At 36.4% G+C, this 13,153-nt stretch overlaps 1 pseudogene; it reads right to left on the reverse strand.

The window, feature by feature from the left end:
- Nucleotides 1-1,871: 1,871 nt before the first annotated feature.
- The window catches only part of LOC140138911 (sucrase-isomaltase, intestinal-like), a 30,883-nt pseudogene continuing 19,601 nt past the window's right edge, over nt 1,872-13,153 (reverse strand).

The following is a 13,153-nucleotide window of genomic DNA, read 5'->3' on the forward strand; positions in this document are numbered from 1 at the left end:
TAATTTCAACACAAAACCTGGAAGAATTCTTATGAACCCATAAATTTGGATTCTTGAATGAGGTGTGTTTTTAATAGACTTGAAACATTATTTGAAACTTAATCCAGATATACATTGCTCATTTCAAGTCTTGAACATTACACAAAATAGTATTATAATTATGAAAAAGCAATTTCTTGCAATCAATTAGGCCTAAACTTTAAATGTTGAAAGAATACAGGTATGTTATTTTTTGTTCATTACTTTTTACACCTTTCGAGTGTGATTCTGTATGGGTCCTAATTATTTTGTGAAACACTGGTGCCCATGTTATTTAATTTAATATAAAAATTGGCAAAATAAAGATTATAGTTAGAAAATATAATTCAGGGTTGGCCATAATTTTTATTGTCAAATTCTAGTAAATTTATTACCGGCTTGGGTGGAAAAGTGGGGAATACGAACATATGTAGAGATGCCACTTATCATGAATTGTTTAAAATGTTATCAACCCTTTGTAGGAATTTAAAAGGTGTGTAAAATTTTAACAATTTGTGTACTAATATGTATAGTTGCTGGGTTCTATAGCATGTATAGTAAACAGGGTATATACATTTTTAAACAAGCATTTAATAGTATATACCACCACCATCCCATCATCATCATCATCATCATCATCATCATCATCATCATCATCATCATCATCATCATCATCCTTCGGCTGCGGAGCAGGCAAGCACAAGATTTCTCCATGTACAGCGATATTTGTCAAGTGCGGCTATCTGTTCTGCTTAATTGAATGCCTTCATTGTACCATAGTACACGTTGAATGTTTACATACAGGCGTGTGGACGTCAGGGTCTTCTTTGCCATGTCATAAGATAAATTGAATGAGTGTACCACTATTAAATATTGACAAAGATTTTTATTCTGATGATATAGATCCGACTTTAGAACCACACTTATATTTGGGTAGGCCCCATTATACAGATAATTGCAGAATATTTATTTTTTTCTAAATTCAAAAAAATGAATACTTAAACTAAAAAATGTGGTATGGGTAATAATTATCTTTTACCTGGAACTATAATTATAATAAGAATCAGAATCGCGACCAGTTTTTTTTTATTAAAGTTTGCCTTTTTAGAGGCGCAGATTTCCTATTTACACGACAACGATATATATAGCTATAACATTCTAAGCATACAACCCGAAGAATGATGATTCTGACGTTATCATTTTAATTGCGATTATTATCATTTATTTAAGAAGTCAATAAGGCCTAAAAAATTGTTTGATTGGCGTAACCCGACCGACCCTAAAAATAGGCCCGAACCTAGACTTTTTTCTTATCGTTTTACAAAAAAAAAATGAAAAAAAAAAGTTCCAAAGCCTTTATCATTCGCGATTTACAGCTTAAAATGTGTGTAATTTTTTTTTAAATTGCCGACCGACCTACCCTAATTTTTATTTTATGTTCCGCCTATCCAACAATTTTTTTAGGCCTAGCTTCTGCCTCCTTGGGGTGTATAGGTGTTTGCCAGCAAACGAATGCTAAACGAGACACCCACTTGTTTTTCACATATAGGGGTATATTACCAAATTTCTCCCTTTTTTGGCATGCCAAAATATTTCTCACCTCCCTTGCACATACACGCTGGCCCACCCTTTCGACATGCAAAATTCTCCCACTCCCCTCTCAATACCATAAACACTTCCCCAAGCTCCCCGGTACACTTAAATATTGCATCTCCCCATATACAATGATAAATGTTTATATGAAGTGTTATAAAAGTTTCAAAATAAGTGCTATATGCAAGTGTTTAGTATAAAGAAAGTTCGAAATATTGTTGGTTCTTTGCTTTGGTTTATCACTTTTATGTCTTTGGTACGGTATATGAGGAGGTTGGCGTTTATTAAGTCCAGGTTAGAATGAAGTCAGTTTTCATCGGTTGATTCAAGTCAGACAATGTAAATACCTGTAACAAAGGAAAGGAAGAATGACATTAAAATTATAGGTTAATAATATTTGGAACTTATCTAGAATATATATCTGATATTATTTCTATACACAATGTCATGAATGTTGGGCTATTCCAGTTGAGATCCATACACCCCCTATGGAAGACATGACCTTAATCTTCCACAATGGGTGACTCCTCTTTAAATCTATACCCCCCTGGGAGATTAAGGTCATATCTTCCATTATGGGAGGTGTATGGATTTCAACTGGAATAGCACATTCACGGTGATTGCAAGAAAGAAAGGAAGGAAGGAAAAGAAAAGAAAAGAAAAGAAAAGAAAAGACAAAAAAGAAAGAAACAAAGAAAGAAAGAAAAGAAAAGAAAAGGAAGGAAAGAAAGAAAGAAAGAAGGAAAGGAAAGGAAAAGAAAAGAAAAGAAAAGAAAAGAAAAGAAAAGAAAAGGAAGAAAAAAAAAGAAAAAAAGGAAGGAAGAAAAAAGTAATCAACAAGAACGAAAACTTGATGAATATTGTGTCTCACCCTTTTTGTTGTGTCGAAGTCCCATTTACTTTCTTCCAAAGTAACACCATTTAATGTGACAGTGTTAATATTGTCAGAAACGCCCCATATATGGATATCATCAAGTACTAAATCGTTTACTAATGTGTCATGAGGGTGGGTGATGGTAGACCTCAGCGAACCCTGAAAAAAAAAATCAACAGCATTATTTTCATCATCTAAACTAAAGAAATCATTCAGTTTATTAGAAGAAATTCTTTCTGTAATCATAATAATCGAAATCATTCCAAGATCCATTCATATATTATTAGAATTACAACCGTTTTTGGATCAGCGGGGTAACTGCCTGCATTTTAGTGTGAGGGGGCAAAGCCAAATGTTTGTCCCCATTTGTTAATTTTTGTCCCATTTTTAGTCATTTTAATGACACTTTATTCTTTGCCCCATCTTATCCCTGGGAAGTTTTCTGCGGGGGTGGGGGAGGGGGGCAATATCCCCACCCGGCCCCCTGGCTACGCCTGTTTTGTGGTGGAAATTGTCGGATCTGAATAGCTAAACTGTTGCATGTGGTTGCAATTCCAAAATCTTTATCATTAAGGGGGTGTGATTTTCAAAAGGAATAGCACATTTGAAACAAACAAATTATCTTTTGGGGTCCAGTTTTGTATAAAATATATTTCTTGCGCTTCTCGCCTTCATTTTAGAGTTCGATCCTGCAGTATAGGCCTTAAATGTCATACCTGCATTTTTATTTATTCCCGGGCATTGGCCGGCCCTCGGCACCCCTTTTTTGTGAAACTTTACAGTAGTTTTACTGTACTCACCTTTTCTGCATTGAATTCCACCATGTAATACTCCTCATTCTCATAGGTTGCTGAAAAAGGAGACAAAATCAGTCTTATCATGGGCTATTCCATTTAAAATTCACACTCCCAATGTGGAAGATTTTGGAAATATCATCCACAGGGGGAGTATGACTGTCAAATGGAATGAACACATTAGGCAGCTCCATTTGAATTTCATACACCCTCTGAGACTGAATCTTCCACAGAGGAGGGCAAGTTTCAAAATATATACAGAGTTGGTTAATGTGCTTATTCTATTTGAAATTCATATACTCCCCCTGTAGAAGATATTTCCAAAATCTTCCACCGGGGGAGTATGGATTTTAAATGGATTAGTCCAATGTTTTTCCAGATTGATTTCAAATATTTTTCTAGTGGTTATTTAATTTCCGATGATATTCTTTGGTGATACAATCGCAGGAAAAAGGGTTCTAAACTCTGTTCTCTATAAATATATGGAACCCTCAACAGTTCTGTAAGGAACCAAAGAGTTTCTATAAAGGCAAAAAATGGTCCTACAAAGGGTTCAAGTGGTTCTTTCAGTTTGAAGAAACTATTTTTTACTTAAGGGTTCCATATAGAGGACAAAAAAGGTTCATGGAGGTTTTAGAACTTTTTTCTAAGCGTACGGTATACAACCATAAGCCATGGGTCATTGTCTGGTAGACACTTAATTAACTGCAGCCTGTTGTGTTCCACATTGACAAGATGCTGGTTATGAAAAAAAAAAGTTTGTCTCCGGGGAAACGGGATCCCAAGCAGACTAATATGACATAATTATTGTGATGTGATTCTTTCCGTTACAACTGCACCCGAAATATTTTCCAAGTGGCAGTCTCACCCCTGTCATGGATGCATTAATTGTGCAATATTTAACAAAACAATAATAGACAAACATCACTGGTCTCAGTTCTTCAAAATGTATCAGTAACAATCGTGATACTAAGCGAGAACATCTACACTCTTTAAACGATCTACTTCATTGGAATAAACCTGTCAAATTTGACAAGGGAAACTATTCAGTTGGGGACATAACAGATTTCACTTCAAAATGAATTGGACATTCTCATCACAATTACAAGAAATTCATCAAATAGATATTATTTGATGACATTACCTTGTCATTTCAAACATTATAGAATGAATAAATATCTGGAGTCAAAGACATCATGGAAAGGATTGGTGAAGCAAAACGGAGATGGGCAGGAAGGACATGTGGCAAGAAAAAACGACAACAGATGGACAAAAAGAGTCACCGAGTGGCAACCAAGAACAGGAAAGCGTAGAAGAGGAAGGTAAAGACGAAGATGGCGAGATGACTTAACAGCATATAGAGGCACCACATGAGCAAGTGATGCGCAAGACAGACAGAAATGGGAGATTCTTGAAGAGGGCTTCATACTACAGAGGATGAAACAGCGTAGGTGAGGTGAGGTGAGATTCTCGTCAGTAAATGACCCAACTTATCAAATTTGAGTAGTCTGTCTTGTCAGAGCGGGACTTAACAGAATCTTGTCAAAATGAAATGGATAATCTTGTCAAATAATGAGTTGGAGATCTAATTGTTAATTTGAATAGTTACTTGTTAAAATGAAACGGAAACAAATAATCTTGATAAGATTGTCGGTTCAAGTGATAATACAATCAAAATGAACAGCAGGGTCCTACTCTGATCTCAATCATAAAATTAATTAAGTTTTCATATTTCTTTGTCATTTTTCTATCTAGATAAAGTCAGTGTCGTTTTTTAATAGAATCCTATTCTTATTTATTTTTGATCACGTAACTATTCGTTTTGATGAGATATATTATTGAATACCGAATTAAAAAAGACTAGTTTGCGTATGACGTCCTGACAACCAGACTCAAAATGTTGTACTGCGCAGGTCAGCAACCAATCAAGTTGTGCCTTTGCCCTGACGTCAGACGCAAACTAGTCTTTTTTAATTCGGTCTTCAATAATAGGTCTTGTCCAAAACTTACAGACAGTTTCGCCATCATCCCAGAACAAGCTCCCGGATGCATAATCAACACTGTCGAGAGCCACTATCAAGCCAAATGGTTTAGAACGACTGGAAAGAAAGACCATGATTAATACAAATGTTATTAATAAAATAACTGTTGAATAACACGTCGATTTTGTCTTTTCAATGGGAAAAATCCCGACTTTTGTTGAGTGCCCCCCCCCCCCCCTCATACCTGCATCCTGTGCATTAGAGTTATAATAGTTTAGAGGTTAGTTCAAGGGTTACAGTTAGAATTAGGCTTCCCAGAAAACTAAAGTACGTATTGGATACGATATGGATTAATTTGGTTACTTTACCTCCACATAGTTGAGTTAGCAGGTTGCTGGGTTGGTATGATGTATCCACCTCGGACATGCAGATTAATGGTATCCTCTGGTGTTGGTACAGTTACCCATGTCTGTTCAACGTTACGGTTTACCATGGCACCCTATGTAGATCAATTTATTATTTAGAAGAAAAAATATGAATACGATTCATCGTAATGTGTTAGTGATGGCGATCATGAGCGTACACTAGCAGAGGCTATTATAAGTTTGTGCAGTAAGATTAAGAATCCGTGCAGTGAGATTAAAAATCCGTGTAGTGAGATTAATAACCAGTGCAGTGAGATTAAAAATCCATGCAGTACGATTAAAATCCGTGCAGTGAGATTAAAAATCCGTGCAGTGAGATTAAAAATCCGTACAGTGAGATTAAAAATCCGTGCAGTGAGATAAAAAAATCCGTGCGGTGTGATTAAAAATCCGTGCAGTGAGATTAAAAATCCGTGCAGTGAGATTAAAAATCCGTGCAGTGAGATTAAAAATCCGTGCAGTGAGATTAAGATACGTGCATTGAGATTAAAAATCCGTGCAGTGAGATTAAAAATCTGTGCAGTGAGATTAAGATACGTGCAGTGAGATTAAAAATACGTGCAGTGAGAATTAAAAAAAAATAAGACGAATCAGTGTTATCGTACAGGGTGTCGCAAACGTCACGATACCATTTTGAACGCTCATGATTTTTACTTCGATCAGCTCGTAATCGGCGGGAATTGTCATCAGTTTTATACCATTACGTTTAATAGTGATAATGTTGACCTGTCTTGTCTATATTTTGCGTGTTATATAAAGTAGACTAACACCTAATGGGCCTACATAAACTACGGTGAAATAATTTGACACTGTTAAAACCAAACCATATTGTAAGGATGATGACGATGATGATGATGATAATGATGATGACAGTAGCGGAAATGATGATGATGATGGCGGATCAAAAAAAACCTTGGCACAATTTTTATACTCTGAGGGGGCCGCCCCCCCCCCAATGTCCAGTAGAGTTGCATCTGCTCTAAAAAAAAAATCATGAGTGGACCCTCACCCTTTTCCATCTATAGCCACAGCCCCGAATAAAGAGATATACATACCGTATAATAGTCATACCAGGGCCCCTTTGGCACGTACATATTTAGCTCGACATGGCCCTGCAAATGTTAGAAATTAAAACATTTAATTGAAAGAGTCAATATCGCTATAATATTCCTCTCTATAATATAACTCACACCCTTCCCACAAACACCAACATAATCTCACGCATCTTAATGTGTGAGTTCATAAATTGTAATGTAGACTTTCCCTTGTATTATGTATATATATTTTACGGACTGGAATTGCCAACCTAATACAACGCCCTCATTCGACCAAAAGTTGCCAATGATCAACAAAAGGGCAAGTCCATCACAACATCTTAGGATTTCTTCTGATGAAGATGTGTGTCACACATCGAAAATTCAAGGTTAGTGAATTTTTGTGCTGAAAGTCAGTCTAAACTTTTGGAAATTATATATTTTATTCCTTATTCTTCAACTATAATAGTATAAAAACCTCAAACAATTTAAAGAAACGTGTATTTTGTTTCATTCTGCATGGTCCTATTTTGATCTTAGTTGTTGCTTCATACAATTGTCGAATCCAGAAGTCTTGATCCCAGTCTCAAGAACATCCTGCTATCGGGTTATTCCAGTTTAAATCCATACACCCTGGAAAACATGATCTTAATCTCCCTCACAGGGGTATAGATTTCAAAATGGAGTCACCCATTTAGGTAACCCCATTTGAAATGCTCACTCCCTGCGTGGAAGATTAAGGCCATTATGTCTTCCATAGGGGGTGTATGTATTTCAACTGGAAGAGCCAATTATCTCTGCAGAGTAAGTTTTCCCTCACCTCATCGAGTACTGGTGATACCATTAATGATGGTCCCCATAGGAATTGACGATCAATATCCCAAGTAACACTGTCTGATGTAAACCTGTTTCAGGAAAGAAAGATGCACACACAAAATAATAATTGCCTTTTGCTTGAATATATACCTCTGATACAGTGATAGATATACTTTTCAGCACCCCACAATGCAAATTGTGCGAATTCTATTAAAATTCACTTTTCTCGGTAAATCTTTATTTTTTCCGTTTCTTTTTTCATTTCTTTTTTCTCTTTGTTTTTCTTCCCCTCCTTTCTCTTCTTTCCATCTCCCCTTCGTCTTGTTGTTCCTCGTTCTCCTCCTCCTCCTCTTCTTATATTTTTCCTTCTTCTCTCCCACTCTTACTCCTTCTCCTTATTCTTGTGTCATGGTGCAAAAGAGCAACCAATGTTGTCTTTCCATGCACTGGTTAACCGCGCACATTCAATACCCGTAGATCAATTTCACATTAAACATTAAAGCAATATTATAACATTATCATACAAAATAGATTAGCATTTCTTTGACATAAAATGTTAGTTTTTACTGTCAGATATATCCCCTTTTATTTTTGAGCCGAACAACTACGTCAAAGCAAAGAAAATTGGAATTTACTACCAGCGCGTATGTCGCCAATACGTACCACTCCTTCGGTCATGTTATGGTACGACCCTTTGTTGTGTAGATCACCGTCCCGCACTGTGTGTTATGAACATCGTGTATGCGTTCGACTAATAATTCCATCGTAATAATAAGACGCCGGTTCCGGCGCTTTATTCAAAATATCGGATTTTGACAAAACTACAGCACCTAGAGTCTTGATTTTTGCAGGGTATATTGGTTTAATAAAGTACAATATAATTGTGTAAAAAATGAATTTTAAAAAATCAGTGAGGGCGTCCTCAACAGCAAATGTTATAATATGGCTTTAAATACGAAGCCTATTTCACAGCGCGGCGTAAACGTTTTAGCAGGCTTCTCCTACACCTAGCAAATACAAAACCTTGTACAGAAAACGTTTAATTATCAGTTATGGTATAAAAACGCATAAAACGATTTGATAATAATCACCAATACGTACTCATGCATTAATGGACGAACTACGGTAGAACCTACAATGTGTGCTTCAGCCATCAATGTGTACAAGAAAGGCAATAGCCTGTACCGTATGCGTAACACGTCGGCTACTTCTAGAGCGAAATCTTCACCAAAAACGGCGGGATGTTGAGGCTGGAGATGAAACGTAAAATCATTAATTAAAAGATAAACTTTTTTTTTCAATTGACAAACAGCTCTTTTCAGAGTCACCAATTTTATGGGGTTATGATAAAAGCAAGGGCACGGTGGCTCATGATTGTTAGGTTGTGGGTTCGAGCCCCCGACGGTGCCATGGAGTTTTTCACTTAATGGGACTTTAAGGTTATGTCTTCCATATGGGGTGTATATGGATTTCAACTGGAATAGTCCAATCCGTTGGTTAGATATATGGTTTACCCAACATTATTTGGGCATAATTTCTTTGGTTAAATTTTAACCAATAGTTGGGTAGATTTTACCCAATATTTATGTTACAATAAATGGCTTTAATGAACTTACAGCAACATTAATGGTATTGTGATTCCTTGAGTATGGATAAAACGCGCCTAATTGATGCCATCGCCTGCATAATGCTTCAGTAGTGTCTTGAAAGAATCCACAGATGTCAGCACCAGTCTGAAAAGGAAAATGGTTATATATGATGCGATCAAGCAAAATCAGTCGGACCTCGGAAATATTGATTACCCTCAGACCGAGAAAGCCAAAAAGGACAAGGACACAAAGATTTTGCTAATCATGGATGGCACTCCATCAAGTTGCCTTTTATTGAGCGTTTGAATTTGTTTCAGAATTCACACCAATTACCTTTGATCTCAGCCGAAATAAAATTAACAAAATATATAATATTCTCATAGAGAAAACGTTATTGGACACATTTGGAACACGACAGCCGCCATCGAATTCCCCTTACCCCAGTGACCGCGACTGGAGTAAAGTGTTACACTTTGTACTATTGAAATCAGATCAAAACCTATCCTAGGGTAGACCTACCCCCCTAGAATTAAATTCCCGAGTGTACAACTCTGAAACCGTTGATTAACATAACATATCATGGCTGAGACCCACACAAGGTATATATACTACTGGTGCATACAATACAAGATCTCCGAGGGTGGCTGTTCCCTGGGATTCCACCAACAGGTGTGTAATTGACCTGAAGGTTACAATGGATAAAAGGATTATTGTGACTTACTCGTCTACCTGTGCATGTGTATCATTATAATTTACAAAAAGAATATCTAAAAATCCCAATCTTCAACAATTACTAATGTACTATACTCGAGCAACAACCAAATTTTTGCACATATAACTCTTTTAACATGTACTGATTAATGACAGCTCTCCATTTTCTAGAACTGATATATATATATAATTTATAGAAGGGGAACAATATTATATTGTGACCCTTATCTTTGAATATCTTGTGCTTATTTGAAGATCTCTGAAAGCCTTTCTCTCTGTTACCTATGGCATCTGTGATAAACACATTTGGAACTTACAGGCTGGTTAATTTAAAATAACATTCTGAAAATTTGTACCATTTTGCTTGTACTCCTGATCTATTGAGACTTTCTGCTTATCCAGTATTTCTCTATATTGCAATAACATAATTTATATAACATTTAACGATAATGTCCTCACTACTTTACTTGCAGCTATTTCTGTAAAGGATTCCCTCTTCGCATGTGCTGATTTAAGCCCTTATATCACCTAAGGACAATTATAAATAATCATGCTAATGCAACATAATTGACATATCATAATACATTTCCTTTGTTTGTTATTGAGCTGTTAACTTCTCTCTATTCCCTTTACTTCATGAGAGTGAATTATCACTCTTAATTATGCGTTCACTAATATATACTTTTCATTGCCCCCATACCCTTATTGGGAGTGGTGGGTGGGGAAATTTCTTTCCGATGTTTACTTGATGGAGAGACATTCATAAATGACTCACAAACTCGATCGCGCACTACATGTAGATGTTTACAAAATCGATGTCACCTATTGATCCCCATGCCAACACCACAACACACAGCATGGAGCTAGCATGACCATACCCGGATCGACAAACACAATAGGGATCGTCCATTTCTCGCCATGGGTAAATTTGTTTTCCTTTCGCTTTGCTCGTAAAACATTATTTTGAGATATAGCCAAATAAAGGAAATATTTTCTTTTGTTTCTTGTTGTTTTGGAAACTCTTTAATTGCTCATATCTTTGGAACTGGTTGTTCAATTTCAATGGGGTTCTCTGCAAAATCCAGCTTTGTAAATGTTTTTTTACTATCCTGTAAGAAACTGAAAATTTATTATTGCCGAGTTCCGACTGATTTTGCTTGATCGCATCACATATATAGTTTGATCAGCTCGTAATCGGCGGGCATTGTTAGGCTTTTACCACTACGCCGAAAAGTAGACCCACACCAAGAGTGACATAGTTGATGCAGATCCGCCGGATAACGCTTTTTCAATGGGAAATGAACTTTGCTGCTTGGATGATGTCACGATGAGGTTAGCATTTATTCCGTATTGAAAAGCGTGTTCGGACGGATCTGCACTCGACCGGCCTCCTGGTCTATATTTTGTGTGTTAAAGAAAGTAGACAATAGTATGACTTGAATCAATAATTTGTCATGTCATGTCACAATACAAATCTCGAAATAAAATATATTGATATTAATCCGCGATGTTACATGGCCCGCCGATTACGAGCTGGCAGCAGTAACTCCAACAGCAAAAAGTGTTTATGCTTCAAGTTAATTAGGCCTATAATTCTTGATTTAACCCTCGACCAAGGGGTGTTCCCTGCCCCCTAATATATTTTCCACGGTCCACTAAAATCCCCAGGGGTACTCAACTTAGCTTTTTTGAAAATGTTGAAAATGTTATGATTTTTTCAGCCTAAATAATACATTTTGGTCAAAAACGGCTGATTTTACATGGTTTTAGCAACAACAAAAAAAAAATCTGGAGTCGATATCAGGCCCGTAAAAAGGCACTGGTTTATTTAAGATCATTCGTAAGTTTAAATATAATCAAACACAATTATTCATACACTTTCAGAGCATGAGATTGATATACATATGAGATTTGACTACCATGGCGTAAGAGCGTGGGAAAGTACCCAAATGCGTGAGACTCACGCTGAATGCGTGAGACTCACGCTGAATGCGTGAGAGTGGGCAACCCTGGATTTATAGATCTGTATACTTACATATGACATGCCAAATAAACTAAAATCCATCATGCCTGAAATGAAACACCACAACAACGATTACGATATCACGATACTTCACATACAGCCTGTCTCAAAAAAAATTGTGCAAGTGAAAAGCGCCCTCTATGGCGATTAGAAAATACCGTTGTGACATGACGCTTATATCAACGTCAAGGGCATTGTCTAAGCTCTCAAATACCGTTTGTTCTGTTCAATTTACTTGTTTTAATCTCGAGATATGTTTAGTTAACCACGAAAGGATAAAATCACAATTGTGCCACTTTTACTAGGGAAGATCAAGAGGACTGTACATGTAAATCAATGATAGCATCAAGTTTATCAAGAGTTCCTTCGTGAAATCAAAAGAACGCATCAATTATACAACAATAAAAAATGTTTTTACTGATTTTACTGTTTTATCATGATACATGTATTATATGATTCTCTTTTAACTCTTAAAACAGGTTGAAAGAGAAAAAGATATTTCACATTCTGCTGTAAAAGTAAATACAGGTGCATGTCAATGATTTTATCATGGTAATACTGTTTTCTTTGTCACTCAAGACATGTTAAAAGACAAACAAATATTGCACATTTTAAGTTAATGAACGCGTATTATTTGTTGGGAGAGAAATTAGACAAAATAATGCATTCGTGCTGAGGTTGATGCGTCTTATGCACGAGCCCCGAAGGGGGAGTGAATTAGACACATAAACATCAGCTATCATCATTGATCTAGGACCTACTTGTGTAGCACTCTTCCCTAGTAAAAGTGGCACAATTGTGATTTTACTCTATCGTGGTTAACTAAACATATCTCGAGATTAAAACAAGCAAATTGAACAGAACAAACGGCATCTGAGAGCTGAGACAATGCCCTTGACGTTGATATAAGCATCATGTCACAACGGTATTTTCTAATTGCCATAGAGGGCGCTTTTCACTTGCACAACTTTTTTTGAGACAGGCTGTATATTTTCTGATGTTATCGGAGACATACAAACACCAACTCCTTCTTCTTCCTCTAATTCCGCCTCCTTCTTCTTCTTCTAATTCCTTCTTCTTCTTCTTCTTCTTCTTCTTCTTCTTCTTCTTCTTCTTCTTCTTCTTCTTCTTCTTCTTCTTCTTCTTCTTCCTCTTCCTTCTTCTCCTTCTCCTCCTTCATCTTCTTCTTCTTAGATATATCTTTTTTAATTCGGCATAGAATATTTGATGCAACATGTCTTCGTTAATCGTTATTTAAAGGAGTATTTCGTGATCCTAGCATCCTCTTTTTATG

The sequence above is a fragment of the Amphiura filiformis genome, chromosome 18 (genome assembly GCF_039555335.1).
Source record: "Amphiura filiformis chromosome 18, Afil_fr2py, whole genome shotgun sequence".
Taxonomy (NCBI): Eukaryota; Metazoa; Echinodermata; class Ophiuroidea; order Amphilepidida; family Amphiuridae; genus Amphiura; species Amphiura filiformis.